Source organism: Palaemon carinicauda, chromosome 20 (genome assembly GCF_036898095.1).
Source record: "Palaemon carinicauda isolate YSFRI2023 chromosome 20, ASM3689809v2, whole genome shotgun sequence".
In the NCBI taxonomy this organism is placed as follows: domain Eukaryota; kingdom Metazoa; phylum Arthropoda; class Malacostraca; order Decapoda; family Palaemonidae; genus Palaemon; species Palaemon carinicauda.
In genome coordinates this window covers 14,007,903-14,024,654 of record NC_090744.1, presented here as the reverse complement: position 1 = coordinate 14,024,654, position 16,752 = coordinate 14,007,903, and the positions used below count along the sequence as shown (strand labels likewise).

Genomic DNA, 16,752 nt, shown 5'->3' with positions numbered 1-16,752 from the left:
TTTGGTAGTCTCAGTGGTGTCAGGTGTATGAGGACAGAAGAGATTATGTAAGAATATGCCAGACTATTCGGTGCATATGTAAGCAAAGGGAAAATGAACCGTAACCAGAGAGAAGGATCCAATAAAGTACTGTCTGGCCAGCCAAAGGAGCCCATAACTCTCTAGTGGTAGTATTTCAATTGATGTCAATTACTAATAAAATGGCTGCTTGTTTAGACTTAACTACTGATGCTCAGGTAAGTAATGATGATGGAATGGTTTTATGAGGACCCTAAAGTATAACCAACACCCATTAAAGATATCAGGCCAACTGTATATAGTAATCCCTAATCCCTCGCCATACTACAGCACACACACCGCTCCCTCAGTGCATCCTGGATTTATAAATATAATTCATGTTATTCTGTATCACTGACTCTTTATATCACAGTGACCTAGGAAATCTTAAGGTTTATGATTTTTTGTTAAAAATAGTAAATTTTGGACCTAAAAATTAACAAATCAAATTACAATAAATAAAAATACAGAAACTCAGTTCGGTACTGAAAACAATGTGTACAGTATGTTGTGAAGAAAATGAGCAGTGCCCCATATGTGACAAACACTTGGTCATCTAAATGGAAAAATAAACTCAAAGTGTGAGGAGAGCAGATTAACTTGTCCAAATGATTTCGTATAAGGTACATTACTGGCTGGTAGAGAGACAACCAATTAAAGCACATGCTATTCAGTATCCTGGCCTCTGATTGGATGTTAGACCCTTTTATCACTCAAGTATCCTAAACTGTCCAGTTTGATTCTATCCATGCGTATGTAACATGGTTTTCTGTGTGGTGGGGTTTTTTGGGGGGCATTTTTGGCTAAAATTGCAGAATAACAAAGCCGGAGATTATTTGTATTTTTCCAAGCATATAAACCTGGAACTACTTATAGGGGTTATTACTTTTTGGCAAAGCTGAAAGACTAGCCAAGACAATTTTAGTGAGGGATTAACTAACCCCATCCGATAGTTAGCGGGTGGGGGGCGAGGTGGACTGGCTAACTCGCTCACTCACACCAGTCGGCTCAGTAACCACTTTTGCTTTCTGGCAGGACTTCTTGGGGGACAGGTTGGTGGGCCAATTTGTATAAATAGCTCCAAGTTTGTATGTTACGAAAAATACAAATTATCTCCAAATGTTATTTGTTCTGCCGCAAATACAAACCCTTCGCTATTTATAGGGGCGACTTATTCTTAGGAGAAAGTCCTACCAACTGGTCTTCACATTACAGCCACTCGTAAATCTATCAACAAGCAAAAATGTCCTAAAATAAATGGCTGAAAGAATCATAGCATTAAACCTTACTTCATAAAAATTGTGGACTTTAACGCTTACAAAACTTTGCCACAATATTAGAGAATGTAAACAATCCTCTCATGCTACTCACCATAATTTCAAAACTCTTCTTAGTGATACAAACACTTCCTCATATCTAACTTCTGAAGTTCTCAAAATTGGCAATTAATTTCTTTCACCTTTAGCAGCACTGTTATTTGTTGATAATTTCTTCAAAACTAACCTATGAGAGAAAAATAACAGTAAAAACTTGGCTGAATTTAGCAGTTCTACAGTATAGTAATATATTTAATACTAGATAGAGTACATACAACTGAACAAGAACACATATATAATGAATTAAACCAGGTTCTCTACTAACAGGTACAGAATGTTTATAACTTCTCACATTCACAATTTATACTGTCAATAAGATTTGCAATACATCACCTGGACAATTCAGACTCTTGAAGCTCTTAGCACAATTGCCATTTCTTTTATATAACCTCATTCTCCATTATTGAAAGGGGAGAGATTATCTAGCCCATGATTCCCACTCTACTCTTGTAGAGGTGACCTGATTAGATTTAGATATGGGAGGGAATCTTTAAATGAAATAATCTCCAGGTAATTTTCAGAATACCAGTGTTTTAAAAATGTATTCTTTCTGGTTGAAATAAAAAAAGATTAAATAAAAAATTCACACTATCCTAATGCTCTGTTTTAACCTATTTTACCTTTAATAGCCAAAGTAGTTTCAAAATAATACTAAATAAATGAGCAAATTCTGAAATTTGATTGAAGACTATGCTCTTTCGTTGTTTCACAACCTAGAAAGATTGATCTTCAACGACAACTTCTTGGTTCTGCCAGTGCTAAAGAGAGACACACACTAAAGCCCAAGATGTTGAGTCCTCTTCAGATAGCACAGCAGTTCCACCAGTTCTTTCCAACTTAACTCTTTAAATATTTCAATAGACATTCTAACTTTCCTGTAGACATTCCTAATGGAAGCTTTGTATATTTTATACATGTAGGAACATAATGAACTTCACTTCCACAGATGTAGATCTTTCTTTCCCAAATTGTTGCCCAATTGAGAAAAAAAGTAATCTACCTTTAATAGCACTCATCAAAGCTTCCTATCTAATAGCTTAGATGTGAGGTAATAAACAAACCATCTGAAGCAGGTCTGCAAATAACCGGCAACTGAAGAAGCCAAGTGACAAAGAGAATGAAGCATCTATACCACTTGATGCTTGAATGTTCATCCCATCAAATGCATGTGTTTATTGAAGGAAAGAAAATTAGAAATTTAAATTTCAAAATTTTTGCATGTTAAGATAGATTAAGTAGAGCTTCTGGAGATAAAACAATATGAACATCAGGAGATTTAAAGAAATAATGGCAACTGCATACTTTGCACAGTATTCTTATGACCAAAAGTGCTTCAAGGAAATAATAGCAATTACATACTTAGCACAATTCTTACCAAAAGTGCTGGTATACATATGAAACCACACTTCAAAATGTATACATTTTTATAATGAGATGAAATATTGATGCCAATATTCTACTACCCTTAGCAAAGAATAAATTGACTAATTGTGCTGATTTCTAAAACATAATGTATAACATGACCATAAATATACTCTATGCTTCATTAATAATTTAATCTAGAACAGTATACAGTAGTACATGAAAAATATGAAAATAGCACCTAGAATAAACTGATACACTATATATCAATAAACTAAACTAGGTACAGGACTTATAATATTTATCATACTTACAAATAACAGTATACACCTTAGAGCAATATGATTGCAACACCAAGACGTCATCAATAAATCACATTAGAGAATCAGGTTTTCTAAATTGTGAGCACCATCTAACAACTTCCAAACTTAGTAGCACATGATCAACCTTCGGCGGCATCTGAAATATCAAATTAATTAATTTCGAGTCACCATTATAGTGATGAAGTTTTGATTTGAATTATAGGGAATAATATTTCATACCTACAATCACAAGGAAATGAAAGCAGTTAACATTATTAAACATTAGCAGCTCTTATCAGTTACCGTATTGTCCATATTCTTTATTCTCAAGAGCTTGTTTTCTGAGCTAAAGGCAAACAATTTTGAAACTAAAAACCTATCAATGCAATTACTATTACCTATTAAGGTTTGTTGCTTCCCTTTAGTTTCACTTTCACAATTTATTGGCTGTTAGATAAAAAAAAAAAAATAAAAATATGACTAGCAAAGCCCTTTATAGAAAAGGAAAGACCAATGAAATAGCAAAAAGATCATAAAAAACATTATACAAGTGAAAAATTTTATTTTCATTAGTAAAATAAATTTTTGAATATACTTACCCGATGATCATGTAGCTGTCAACTCCGTTGCCCGACAGAAATCTACGGTCGGGATACGCCAGCGATCGCTATACAGGTGGGGGTGTACACAACAGCGCCATCTGTGAGCAGGTACTCAAGTACTTCTTGTCAACAAGAACTCAATTTTCTCCTCGGTCCACTGGTTCTCTATGGGGAGGAAGGGTGGGTCCTTTAATTCATGATCATCGGGTAAGTATATTCAAAAATTTATTTTACTAATGAAAATAACATTTTTCAATATTAATCTTACCCGATGATCATGTAGCTGATTCACACCCAGGGTGGTGGGTGGAGACCAGCAAACATGTTAACAAAAGAAGCTAAGTATCCCGTATTTCATTTTAGTAGTTATTCAAAATAACAAACATAAAATAAATAAGTACCTGGTAAGGAAGTCGACTTGAACCATTACTCTGCCTTTTTAAGTACGTCTTCCTTACTGAGCCTAGCGGTCCTCTTAGGATGCTGAACGACTCTTAGGTGCTGAAGTATTAAGGGCTGCAACCCATACTAAAGGACCTCATCACAACCTCTAATCTAGGCGCTTCTCAAGAAAGAATTTGACCACCCGCCAAATCAACCAGGATGCGGAAGGCTTCTTAGCCTTCCGCACAACCCAAAAAACACAATAAAAAGCATTTCAAGAGAAAGATTAAAAAAAGGTTATGGGATTATGGGAATGTAGTGGTTGAGCCCTCACCTACTACTGCACTCGCTGCTACGAATGGTCCCAGGGTGTAGCAGTTCTCGTAAAGAGACTGGACATCTTTGAGATAAAATGATGCGAACACTGACTTGCTTCTCCAATAGGTTGCATCCATAACACTCTGCAGAGAACGGTTCTGTTTGAAGGCCACTGAAGTAGCGACAGCTCTCACTTCATGTGTCCTTACCTTCAGCAAAGCAAGGTCTTCTTCCTTCAGATGAGAATGGGCCTCTCTAATTAAAAGCCTGATGTAGTAAGAAACTGCGTTCTTAGACATCGGTGAAGCAGGTTTCTTGATAGAACACCATAAGGCTTCAGATTGTCCCCGTAATGGCTTTGTCCGTCTTAAATAGTACTTAAGAGCTCTTACTGGGCAAAGTACTCTCTCAAGTTCGTTCCCCACCAAGTTGGACAGGCTTGGGATCTCGAACGACTTGGGCCAAGGGCGCGAAGGAAGCTCGTTTTTAGCCAAAAAACCGAGCTGCAAGGAACACGTAGCCGTTTCAGATGTGAAACCTATGTTCCTGCTGAAGGCGTGGATCTCACTGACTCTTTTAGCTGTTGCTAAGCAAACGAGGAAAAGAGTCTTTAATGTGAGATCCTTAAGAGAGGCTGATTGAAGCGGTTCGAATCTTGATGTCATCAGGAACTTTAAAACCACGTCTAGGTTCCAGCCTGGTGTGGACAACCGACGTTCCTTAGAGGTCTCAAAAGACCTAAGGAGGTCCTGTAGATCTTTGTTGGTGGAAAGATCCAAGCCTCTGTGGCGGAAAACCGCTGCCAACATACTTCTGTAACCCTTGATCGTAGGGGCTGATAGGGATCTGACATTCCTTAGATGTAACAGAAAGTCAGCTATCTGCGTTACAGAGGTACTGGTTGAGGAAACTGCCTTCGCCCTGCACCAGCTTCGGAAGACTTCCCATTTTGACTGATAGACTCTGAGAGTGGATGTCCTTCTTGCTCTGGCAATCGCTCTGGCTGCCTCCTTCGAAAAACCTCTAGCTCTTGAGAGTCTTTCGATAGTCTGAAGGCAGTCAGACGAAGAGCGTGGAGGCTTGGGTGTACCTTCTTGACGTGAGGTTGACGCAGAAGGTCCACTCTTAGAGGAAGAGTCCTGGGAACGTCCACAAGCCATTGCAGTACCTCGGTGAACCATTCTCTCGTGGGCCAGAGGGGAGCAACCAACGTCAACCGTGTCCCTACGTGAGAGGCGAACTTCTGAAGTACCCTGTTGACAATCTTGAACGGAGGGAACGCATACAGGTCTAGATGGGACCAATCCAACAGAAAGGCATCCACGTGAACTGCTGCTGGGTCTGGAATCGGAGAACAATACAACGGGAGCCTCTTGGTCATCGAGGTAGCGAATAGATCTATGGTGGGCTGACCCCACAGGGCCCATAGTCTGCTGCAAACATTCTTGTGAAGGGTCCACTCTGTGGGGATGACCTGACCCTTCCGGCTGAGGCGATCTGCCATGACATTCATGTCGCCCTGAATGAACCTCGTTACCAGCGAAATCTTTCGATCTTTTGACCAAATGAGGAGGTCCCTTGCGATCTCGAACAACTTCCTCGAATGAGTCCCTCCTTGCTTGGAGATGTAAGCCAAGGCTGTGGTGTTGTCGGAGTTCACCTCCACCACCTTGCTTAGTTGGAGGGACTTGAAGCTTATCAAGGCCAGATGAACTGCCAAAAGCTCCTTGCAATTGATGTGAAGTGTCTTCTGCTCCTGATTCCACGTGCCCGAGCATTCCTGTCCGTCCAGAGTCGCACCCCAGCCCGTGTCCGATGCGTCCGAGAAGAGACGGTGGTCGGGGGTCTGAACAGCCAATGGTAGACCTTCCTTGAGAAGAATGCTGTTCGTCCACCACGTCAGTGTTGACCTCATCTCTTCGGTAACAGGAACTGAGACCGCTTCTAGCGTCATGTCCTTGCCCCAGTGAGCAGCTAGATGATACTGAAGGGGGCGGAGGTGGAGTCTCCCTAACTCGATGAACTGGGCCAGTGATGAAAGTGTCCCTGTTAGGCTCATCCACTGCCTGACTGAACATCGGGTCCTTCTCAGCATGCTCTGGATGCATTCTAGGGCTTGATTGATCCTTGGGGCCGACGGAAAAGCCCGAAAAGCTCGACTCTGAATCTCCATACCTAGATAGACAATGGTCTGGGATGGGACGAGTTGGGACTTCTCTAAATTGACCAGGAGGCCCAATTCCTTGGTCAGATCCAAAGTCCATCTGAGATTCTCCAGACAGCGACGACTTGACGGAGCTCTTAAAAGCCAGTCGTCCAAATAGAGGGAGGCTCTGATGTCTGCCAAGTGAAGGAATTTGGCAATATTCCTCATCAGTTTGGTAAACACAAGAGGTGCCGTGCTTAGGCCAAAGCACAGGGCTTGGAATTGGTACACAACCTTTCCAAAGACGAACCTTAGGAAAGGTTGGGAGTCTGGATGGATGGGGACGTGAAAGTAAGCGTCTTTCAGGTCTAACGAGACCATCCAGTCCTCCTTCCTGACCGCTGCTAGGACCGACTTCGTCGTTTCCATCGTGAACGTCTGCTTGGTGACAAAAGCATTGAGAGCACTGACGTCCAGCACCGGTCTCCAACCTCCTGTCTTCTTTGCTACCAGGAAGAGGCGGTTGTAGAAGCCCGGGGATTGATGGTCCCGAACTATGACAACCGCTCCCTTTTGTAGCAAGAGCGACACCTCTTGTTGCAACGCTAGCCTCTTGTCCTTCTCCTTGTAGTTGGGAGAGAGGTTGATGGGAGATGTAGCTAGAGGGGGACTGCGGCAGAAAGGAATCCTGTAGCCCTCCCTTAGCCACTTCACAGACTGAGCGTCTGCACCTCTGCTCTCCCAGGCTTGCCAGAAGTTCTTGAGCCTGGCTCCCACTGCTGTCTGGAGAGGAAGGCAGTCAGATCCTGCCTTTTGCGGACTTGGAACCCTTCTTGGACTTGCCACGGTGACTGTCGGCACGGGTACCTCCTCTGCTGGAGGTTCTGCCACGAAAGGGCGGGATGAACCTAGTTGCTGGAGTGTCCACTGCAGCAGGACGGAAAGGCCTAGGCACGGGAGGTAAAGCTTTAGCCTTACGTGCGGAAGAGGCCATTAGATCATGGGTATCCTTCTGGATAAGCGAGGCAGCCATACCCTGAATCAACTCCTCCGGAAACAGACACTTGGAGAGAGGAGCAAACAACAACTCCGACTTCTGGCAAGGAGTGATCCCAGACGACAAGAAGGAGCAAAGATGTTCTCTCTTCTTGAGCACTCCCGACACGTACGAAGCCGCAAGCTCACCAGACCCATCCCGAATAGCTTTGTCCATGCTGGACATGATAAGCATGGCCGTGTCCTTATCCGAAGGGGAAGTCTTCCTGCTTAAGGCTCCCAAGCACCAATCGAGGAAGTTGAAGATCTCGAAAGCGCGAAAGACTCCCTTCAACAGATGATCCAAGTCAGAAAAGGACCAGCAAACCTTAGATCGTCTCATAGCCAGCCTGCGGGGAGAGTCAACCAGACTTGAGAAGTCGCCCTGGGCAGAGGCAGGAACTCCCAAGCGGGTTCCTCTCCCGTGGCATACCAGACGCTAGATTTGGAAGCAAGCTTGGTAGGCGGAAAGATGAAAGAAGTCTTTCCCAGTTGCTTCTTGGACTGCAACCACTCTCCCATAACCCTCAAAGCTCTCTTAGATGAGCGTGCGAGAACAAGCTTGGTGAAGGCAGGAGCAGCAGACTGCATGCCCAGAGCAAACTCGGAGGGAGGAGAGCGAGGGGTTGCAGACACAAACTGTTCCGGATACAAGTCCCTGAACAAGGCAAGGACTTTACGAAAGTCTAAGGAGGGAGGCGAAGACTTGGGCCCTTCAAAGTCGGAGTGCGGTTCATCCAAATGTGCAGCTTCGTCATCCGAAATTCCATCATCCGAAAGCTGAGGAGGAAGTGGCAAAGGCGGAGCAGACAGCTGCACGGCTGAATCCGGCAGCACGGGTGCATGCGTAGCTGCTGCGGATCCAACAACATGCCGCTGCTGGTCGGTCTGCGAGCTGGCAACAACAAAGGCAGAGTGCTGGTGCGTGGGAGGGACTGCCGTGGGTTGCGGAGCATGCCGTGTTGGATGCGGAGCATGCCGCATGGGTTGCGGAGTATGCCGCATTGCGTCAAAACACGGCAGCTCTACAGCACCTTCCCACTGCTGATGCGGTGGCTCACGCATGTCAACGGATGGTGCGGCAAGAACATGCGTCTGGCAGGGTGGACTGCGCATCGGTGGTGGAGCTCTCACAGGTGGAGTGTGGGAGCGGGCAGCCGCAGTATCTGCTGAGCGCACAACCGTGGCAGGTTGAAGGTTAACAGGTGCAGTGTCAACCTTCTCAGCATGATACTCCTGCATGAACGCGGCAAGCTGAGACTGCATAGTCTGCAGCATAGACCACTTAGGGTCTACCGTGGTTGGAGCAGCAACAGACGGAGTAGTAGCCTGCTGTGGAACCACTCTACCTCTCTTGGGAGGTGTGCAGTCTTCGGAAGACTGCGGCGAGTCCGAACTGACCCAGTGGCTACATCTGGGCCGTTGGACTCGCTCGGAAGGGACCTTACGCTTGAGAGGTCGTGAGACCTTGGTCCATCGTTTCTTCCTTGCAACTTCTTCCACAGACGAGGAATGACAGGGCTCATTCGTCTGTTTGTGGATGGGACGATCTCTGGCAGATACGTCCGCAACCACTGAGGGTACATCCGTACGCTGATCAAGGCCTGCCGAACCCTTTGGTCCTTCGACATTGCTTCTCCCCTGGGCTTGGGAGCTTGCAAGAGGTCCCGGACTGGGAGGACGACTGGCACGAACAGATGTACCCTCATGCGCAACACTGACACTGACACTTTGCACTTCACTTGCACTACGAACACTTCCCACTGCACTTTTCGCTTTCAGCTCTTTGACGTCTGCCAAAAGCTGATTACGGTCACTAGCCAACGACTCCACTTTGTCACCCAGAGCCTGAATGGCACGCATCATATCCGCCATGGATGGTTGAGCACTAGTAGCAGGGTCGGGAGTCACCACTACAGGGGAAGGAAAAGGTTGAGGGGCATGGGGAGAGGAAAAATCAACAGAGCGAGAAGAACTCCTCCTGATCCTATCCTTCTCTAGCCTACGTGCATTTTTAAGGAATTCGTTAAAATCGAATTCCGAAAGCCCAATGCACTCCTCACATCGATCTTCCAATTGACAGGATTTACCCCTACAATTGGAACAAACGGTGTGAGGATCAATGGAGGCCTTCGGAAGACGCCGAGTACAAGCCCTAACACTACACTGCCTGTACTTAGGGACTTGAGACTGGTCAGACATCTTGAATTGAAGAAATGGTCAAGGGGGGATTCCAAAAACTAGCAAAGTTCGTTAACAATTAATCCAAATTAAAACCAAAAGCTTGCTAAGCTAATGAAAAAGATTCCTGAATAGCGAAGGCTAAACTCTAGAGCGAATACATCACCAATTTGTGAGAAAACAACTCCAGAATCAACAGCGTATCCAAGTAGGTCTAGCCGGTGGCACGACAGAGGAAAAATTGAGTTCTTGTTGACAAGAAGTACTTGAGTACCTGCTCACAGATGGCGCTGTTGTGTACACCCCCACCTGTATAGCGATCGCTGGCGTATCCCGACCGTAGATTTCTGTCGGGCAACGGAGTTGACAGCTACATGATCATCGGGTAAGATTAATATTGAAAAATAAAAAGCCATACATGATTCAACATTCCCTTTAATGTTTGCTAAAAATTACCTAGCCAAGTTTAACATGACAAATTCGTAGATAATTTTTATTTTCCCTAACTATACAGACCATGGCTATTTATTAGGGGTTATACTTTCGGCGGAGCTGAAATGACGAGACATTAAAATTTAGCGAGGGTTAACTACCCACACCGCTAGTTAGCGGGGGTAGGGGGGGAGGGTGGTTAGCTTGCTACCACTCCCATTCACACACCTGTGATTTAGTCACTTTGCTTGGAGGTAGGACTTCAAGGGGGATAGGGATGGCGGGCAAAGTTTGTATAAATAGCTAAGGTTTGTATAGTTAGGAAAAATACAAATTATCTACGAATTTGTCATTTGTTCCGTAACTGGAATACAAACCACGCTATTTATTAGGGGTGCCTCACCTATTAGGAAGGGTGGACGTCCCTGCCAATCTGGCTTTTGGCTTTGGCCGGGGACTTCTTATCTGGGTATGTTAGTACTCAAAAATAAGGAGTTCCTGCCCTCGCTAAACCTTGCTACGCAAGGTCCGCGGCCTATGCAAGCTGTGTGTCGAGACGTGTAGAAGTGTGACTGTCAAGGTAAAATTATCCAGAGTCTATGTAGGAAAAACCGGATGTAACCAAGACTTCCCAATACCACCTCTCCAGGGTAAGGGGAAGCAACAGTATTAGCTTAATACTAGGTACACAAGGGAGCATGGTTTACCTGCAGTGGTTTGAGGTCAGCAAAAGAATAAGAGCCAGTCAAATCTTTTCATTCACGCAGACTAAAACTGGGTAACAGTGCCCTCAACTTTCTGCTACTTGTCCAATAAGGAGCTTGAGGTATACAACCAGCTGTTGTGCAGCCACCACCGGACCGATAGAGATCGTATCGAGTTCCTGTGGGTCACATCTTGCAGGAGAAAGGTTGTGAAAGTCACCTGGAGCATTCACATCCTTTCTTGTAAAACCTGCGTCACAGAGTAATCTGCTAAGAAGGACCAGGGGCATAGTTATGCCCCTGACACTGTGAGTCATCATGATGAAATGATGTTTCGGTGATCCTCCTCTAGTCTCTCCCAGTGCTGACAAGAGGAGGGACCCGGGCAGACTGTTGCAATTTTCTTTAGGTAAAGTCTCATACCTTACCCTGGGTACAGTAACGGATAATTTGGATTGTCCATTACCTAGTTGAGACTTGTGTAAGATCCGTCACCTCTGGAGACTGTGTATGGTGACATACTCAGGGACGAAACTGAACATTGTCTTTCGCCCTTCTCCATAATGAGCAATGTCGAAAGAGAGACCCTGAAATTCCTTGACTCGTATGGTTGCTGTCCGAGTGTGTAGGAACATTGTGTTCTTAAATCAGGAGAGAATTTGTTGCCTAGTGAAGTGGAACACAAGGAGGTCCCTTTAGGGATCGGAGATTTGAACCATGTTGAGAGGAAAGTCTCAATTCCAACTGGGGAAAGGCAAGTTGTAAGTCCGTATGAGTTAGGAAAAGTCTATCGATAAGAGGGTGTCCCTTTCCTTCAGTTTGAAGGTGAAGGATCAAGGTTGAGTGATCATCTTTCCCTGTCGAAACTGAATAGAGGGTCTTTTCCTCTTGCATATACTCGAGGATTCCGCTATTGCTGGAATCGAGGTATCGAGTGGAGAGAGACTTTCACATGACGCCAACCACACAAGACCTGATACTGCCTGGTAGACTGATACTGAGGAATTCCTCAGATATCTAGACAACCTTTTCGCAAAGAGGTATTGGGTAGTCTTCAGGCGTACAATCATAGCAAAGCTATAGCTTGTGGTAGGTGTGAAGTGGGTTGTCTGTTATGTGGAGAGGGTTCACTTGGAGAGACTATCAGGAGCTGCAAAAGGTTTGGAGACCGTTCTGCATAATGCCATAGCGGAGCTAGGAGTCCTTGAGAGGTTGACCGATGTTCTAGCCTTGTTGAGTACCCTTCTCCAGATAAAATAGGGACGAGACGTAAACGTCATTGTTGTACCCACAGTTGTTGCCAGAGAGCCTAGGGGTCTAGGGCTGGTGAGCAACGATAGCCTGAGATTCAGGAGCGTTGCGAACAAACCCCCTAGTTGGAGGACCTCGTAAAGTCGGGACTTTGTTGGCTACATGGCGATCCAAAGTCCATTCGGTATACCTTATCTGAGATGCTGTGCACAGATTGTCGGCAAGCACATTCTTCCAGTCTGGAATGAAGCGGGCTGATAGTGGTATGGAACGGACTCTGGCCCATCTTAGTGTTTAGATGGGAAGAGGCTACAAGCCAGTTCCTACTTGCTTGTCGACGTGAGTCTCTAAGTGGGGTGACGTCCATCACATCACTGAGTGGTTTGTTAGGAACCGATGAGGCTGCTGAAGGACCAGAAAGTTGGCCTTCATCTCTAAGAGATTCAAGTGAAGGTACCTTCGGGCTCTGTCCAGAGGGCTGAGGTCGTGTGGTGCAGCACTATGGTCCCTCCTTTCTTCTTTTTCCAACTCAAGTCTCCTGGAATGGAAGTCGTTCTCGTTTCGAGAAGGTTTTGGTGGAGATTGGTGTTAGAATCATTCCCAGATACACCAGTCTCCTGGAAGGGAAGTAGGGAAGATTTCCGTAGGTTTACCCTGATCACTGGATCTTGGTAAAAAGACTTCAGAAGTTCCAGTGTTAATGCAAGGTTGCCACTGAGTCTGCTAAGGTCAGTCAGTCGTCCCGAGAGAGCGGAGACAGAAGCCGATCCTGTGAGACCAGGATGGGTGTAGTGGAAAGACCGAAGCACAGTGCCTTGAACTGGTGTTTCTTGTTTGTCTAGACTGAATCTTCCAACATTCCTAGATGGATGGTTTGGACCTGGGAGTAAGTGTCCTTTCGGTCCAGTGTGCAAATGAAGACCTGAAGTCTTAGCCCTTGATCGAATTCCAACATGGTGTGGACATCGACCCAAAGGGACACCTCCTTGGTGACCCTTTTGCATGGAAGATTGTCGACGCTGGAGTCTTGACTCGTGTCGTAAAGGATCAGGCGCGATACCCAGCGTAAGAATTCTTCTAAAAGGAAGGCCACGCTTAGCCTTACCACACGCCCTGATGGGATTGATGCTATTCCTTAGAATAGAATCAATCTGGCAAATGTTAATCAATGGTTAACCGTTGGGTATCATGGTTACTGTGCTGTTGGAGTGCTCGCAAGTAGTTCCCTGTTGGCAAGCTGTTGATGAGGGTTGTTGAATGTTTATCAATCACTTTAGTGTGATGGCAAACGGCCAGTAGCGAGAAGTATGTTGTATATCTTCTGATCTAGGAACTACAGGAAGCGGTTGACTAATAAGTTCGAGTCACAAACTGATGGCAAATAACCGATGACCGATGAATCGGTGGTTTGTGAGCCGATGGCGAGTTCAAGATCAGCAAGCTGATTATGGTTCCCCCCCCCCGGTTTGGTCAGAGATGAGCAAGCTGAAGACTAAATCACAGGTGTGTGAACGGGAGTGGTTGCAAGCTATCCCCCCCCACCGCTAACTAGCGGTGTGGGTAGTTAACGCTCGCTAAATTTTAATGGCTCATCATTTCAGCTCCGCCAAAAGTATAACCCCTAATAAATAGCGTGGTTTGTATTCCAGTTACCGAACAAACAGAATTTTACATAATTGACTTTGAATAACTTTTGATATAGTAAGAATACCAAAAACCATTTTGGTATCCAGTACTGAAAAAATGTAAAGAACAGAAAGAGGATTATATTTTTTTTACCTTCACATTGTACCATAATTTGAAAAACATTAAGCTAGCTACTGGCAGGTGGCAGATATGCTAAGCCCCTCACCACCACACCAAGTAGCCACTTTTACTTTCCCCCAGGAATTACGAGGTGACTGGGGTGGGGAAAAACCGAAAACTTGAAGCTACTTTAAAAATGTCCAATTCATTCCTACACTAATACAAACCCTACTCTTTTAACAGGAGACGTATCCTTTGGAATGCGGAAGTTCTTATGACTAAGCTGGAAAGTTTAAAAATGCTGGGATGTCAAAGTATTTGGACTCCCAGAAGTGCAAAAGTGATAACTCCTGTCCAACTAACTATCTGAAAAAAATTTGATGTCTGAAATATACTGCTATTCAAAGAAAATGATTGCATTCATTTCATCTTTCCTCACCCTTAAAAGGTGGATGGGGAAGACACTTTTGAATCCACAGAAATATTGTTCGGTACGGATCCTTACCTGAATCAATGTCAGATCAATTACCGACCACAACACCCAAAGGGAGGGAAATTAAAGGAAAACAGCCCACACATTCCTACCCCTCATCCTAGACTATGTCGTGACCTCTATTTTAGAAGACATGCAACAACCTACTGAGCTACCACTGGTTCATGAGAAATCATGCAAGGACTTGTGGATATACTACCACACAGTGGGACATGAAGACTATCTGGCATTTCCATACTTTGGCCCTGAAAACTTGTGCTACCAACAGGTTCTTCCTAAAGGATAAAGTTGACACAATGACTTAATGAGAGCATCTTTGCGTGGGTTCCTCAGATTCTTAGCTCCTGAAGCCATGAGAGTATGTTTTTGGAATTCATCTTTAACCTGCCTTTGGTAATTAAAATATTTCACTGCTGAGGTATGACGTGCCAAATCCATTTCAGGATATGCCATTGTGTCTTTACGGGACAAAGAAACAAATCATCCTGATCACTGGTTGCATCCTTAAGGGGAAAAATGGCTAAGGACTCAAATATGGGGACATGGATAGTAAAGGTTTTGCATCATTACAATAAACTTTCAACAGGCGAGACACCTTCCTCAGTTGAATACTGTAATAACATACAAAATGCCATGTAGCTTACCTACTTGGTTTTCTGAGGCTAAAGCAAGAAGACAGTCAGTCAAGTGTCGAATCCTCATAGGAACTTTGCCTCAAAGGTTTCTTTGAGCCAAGGGACCTGAGATCTCGGGTGAAATTTCATGCAAATGGTTCGAATTCTCCTAGAGGACCAGTCTGCACAAAATACCTCATGAACACCTTCACAGGTGTTGCAGACTAGACAGACACAGCAAGGGAAGCTTGAGAGACACTTTCCAAACTTTCGCATCGACAGAACATCAGTGATGCCCAAGGCAGGCCACAACTTCCTTAGGTCCAGGACACTGCTGTCAGTCTGTGTACAGCTAAAGGAGATGAAGGAGCAAGTGTTTTACTATTACCTGTACCACCTTTTCCGAAGATTGCCCAGAGGGCAAGTTGAAGAATCCTTACCCCCAGTCAATTCTTCCAGAGGACTCACCCCTATAGGAACCCTAGGGGAAGACAGGTCAGGCAACATCGCAACTTGAGCTATAAAGTTTTTAATTTCCAACACCAAAACTGAATAGTCCTTCGTTACAAATTCCACCAACTGCAGAGGTGGTCATGAACCGTACTCGACACGAGGCAATAACTACGAAGTCATGCCCCTTGCAAAATACATACGAATGACCAGGATCAATGGTAGGCTTCGACAAACCTGCCACACACTTTACCAGGTTTACCTGGACACAAACTCATGTCTCCACTATATTGTCCATTTAGTCTTGGAAACTGAAAGCAAAAGATTTACACAGCCAAATTTGAATAGGCCGCAAAAGTCCATGCATACTGCTTGCAGCCAAAGTCAACTCTAGTCTTGCTGACTGACAGGTGGGTGCTTGCGATTACCAGCCAACTACTGGTAGTAATAACTATTTGTTAAACTTTAATGGCAATTCCAGTTTCTCTAAAATTATTACTATTATTATTATTATAATAAGTTACAACTCTAGTTGGAAAAGCAGGATGCTATAACCACAAGGGTTCCAACTGGGAAAAATAGCTAGGTTAAGAAATAAGGAAACGGATAAACTATACAAGTAATGAATAATGAATATAATAAATGTCTTAAAAACAGGAACATTAAAATAGGTCTGTCTTATATGAATTATGGAGAGACACTTCTGTCAGTCTGTTTAACGTAAAAAAAAAAAAAAAAAAAATTCACTTCGTTTCGAACTTCTGAATTTCCACTGTTTCAACTGCCTGATTAGGAAGACTATTCCACAAGCTAGTCACAGCTGGAGTAAAACTTCTAGAATACTGTGTAGTATTGAGCCTCGTGATTGAGAAGGCAAGACTGTTAGAATTAAATGTACACTTAATATAACAAATTTTTAAGTAATTTGTATTTTTCCTAGTATACAAACCTGGAGCTATTTATAGGGGTATAATTTTGGCGTAGCTGAAAGACGACCCATGATAATTTCAGCGAAGGATAACTACCCCATCCTCTAGTTAGAGGGTGGGGCTGGGGTAGACTGGCTACCCTGCTCACTCTCACCTCTCGGCTGAGTAACCACTTTGCTTTATGGCAGGACTTCTTGGGGGACAGGGTGGCGGGCCAATTTGTATACAGTACTATCAAAATACAAATTACTTACAAATTTGTTATTTCTTCCGGCGTAGATATAAACCCTTCGCTATTTATAGGGTGACTTACTCTTAGGAGGGAGGAAGTCCTCACCAACTGGCCTTGGTCATGACCCGGGGTCCTCTC

The 16,752-nt window shown here is 44.2% G+C and overlaps 1 long non-coding RNA gene across 1 annotated transcript in view; it reads right to left on the bottom strand.

Annotated features, from left to right (window-relative positions):
• Nucleotides 1-1,402: 1,402 nt before the first annotated feature.
• Nucleotides 1,403-16,752, bottom strand: part of LOC137660164 (uncharacterized) — a 30,654-nt gene continuing 15,304 nt past the window's right edge. Inside the window, exons 2-3 of the long non-coding RNA XR_011047647.1 lie at nucleotides 3,110-3,254; nucleotides 1,403-1,560 (exon numbers count right to left, since the gene is read on the bottom strand). This is a non-coding gene — a long non-coding RNA (uncharacterized lncRNA). The remainder of the gene's footprint in view (nucleotides 1,561-3,109; nucleotides 3,255-16,752) is intronic.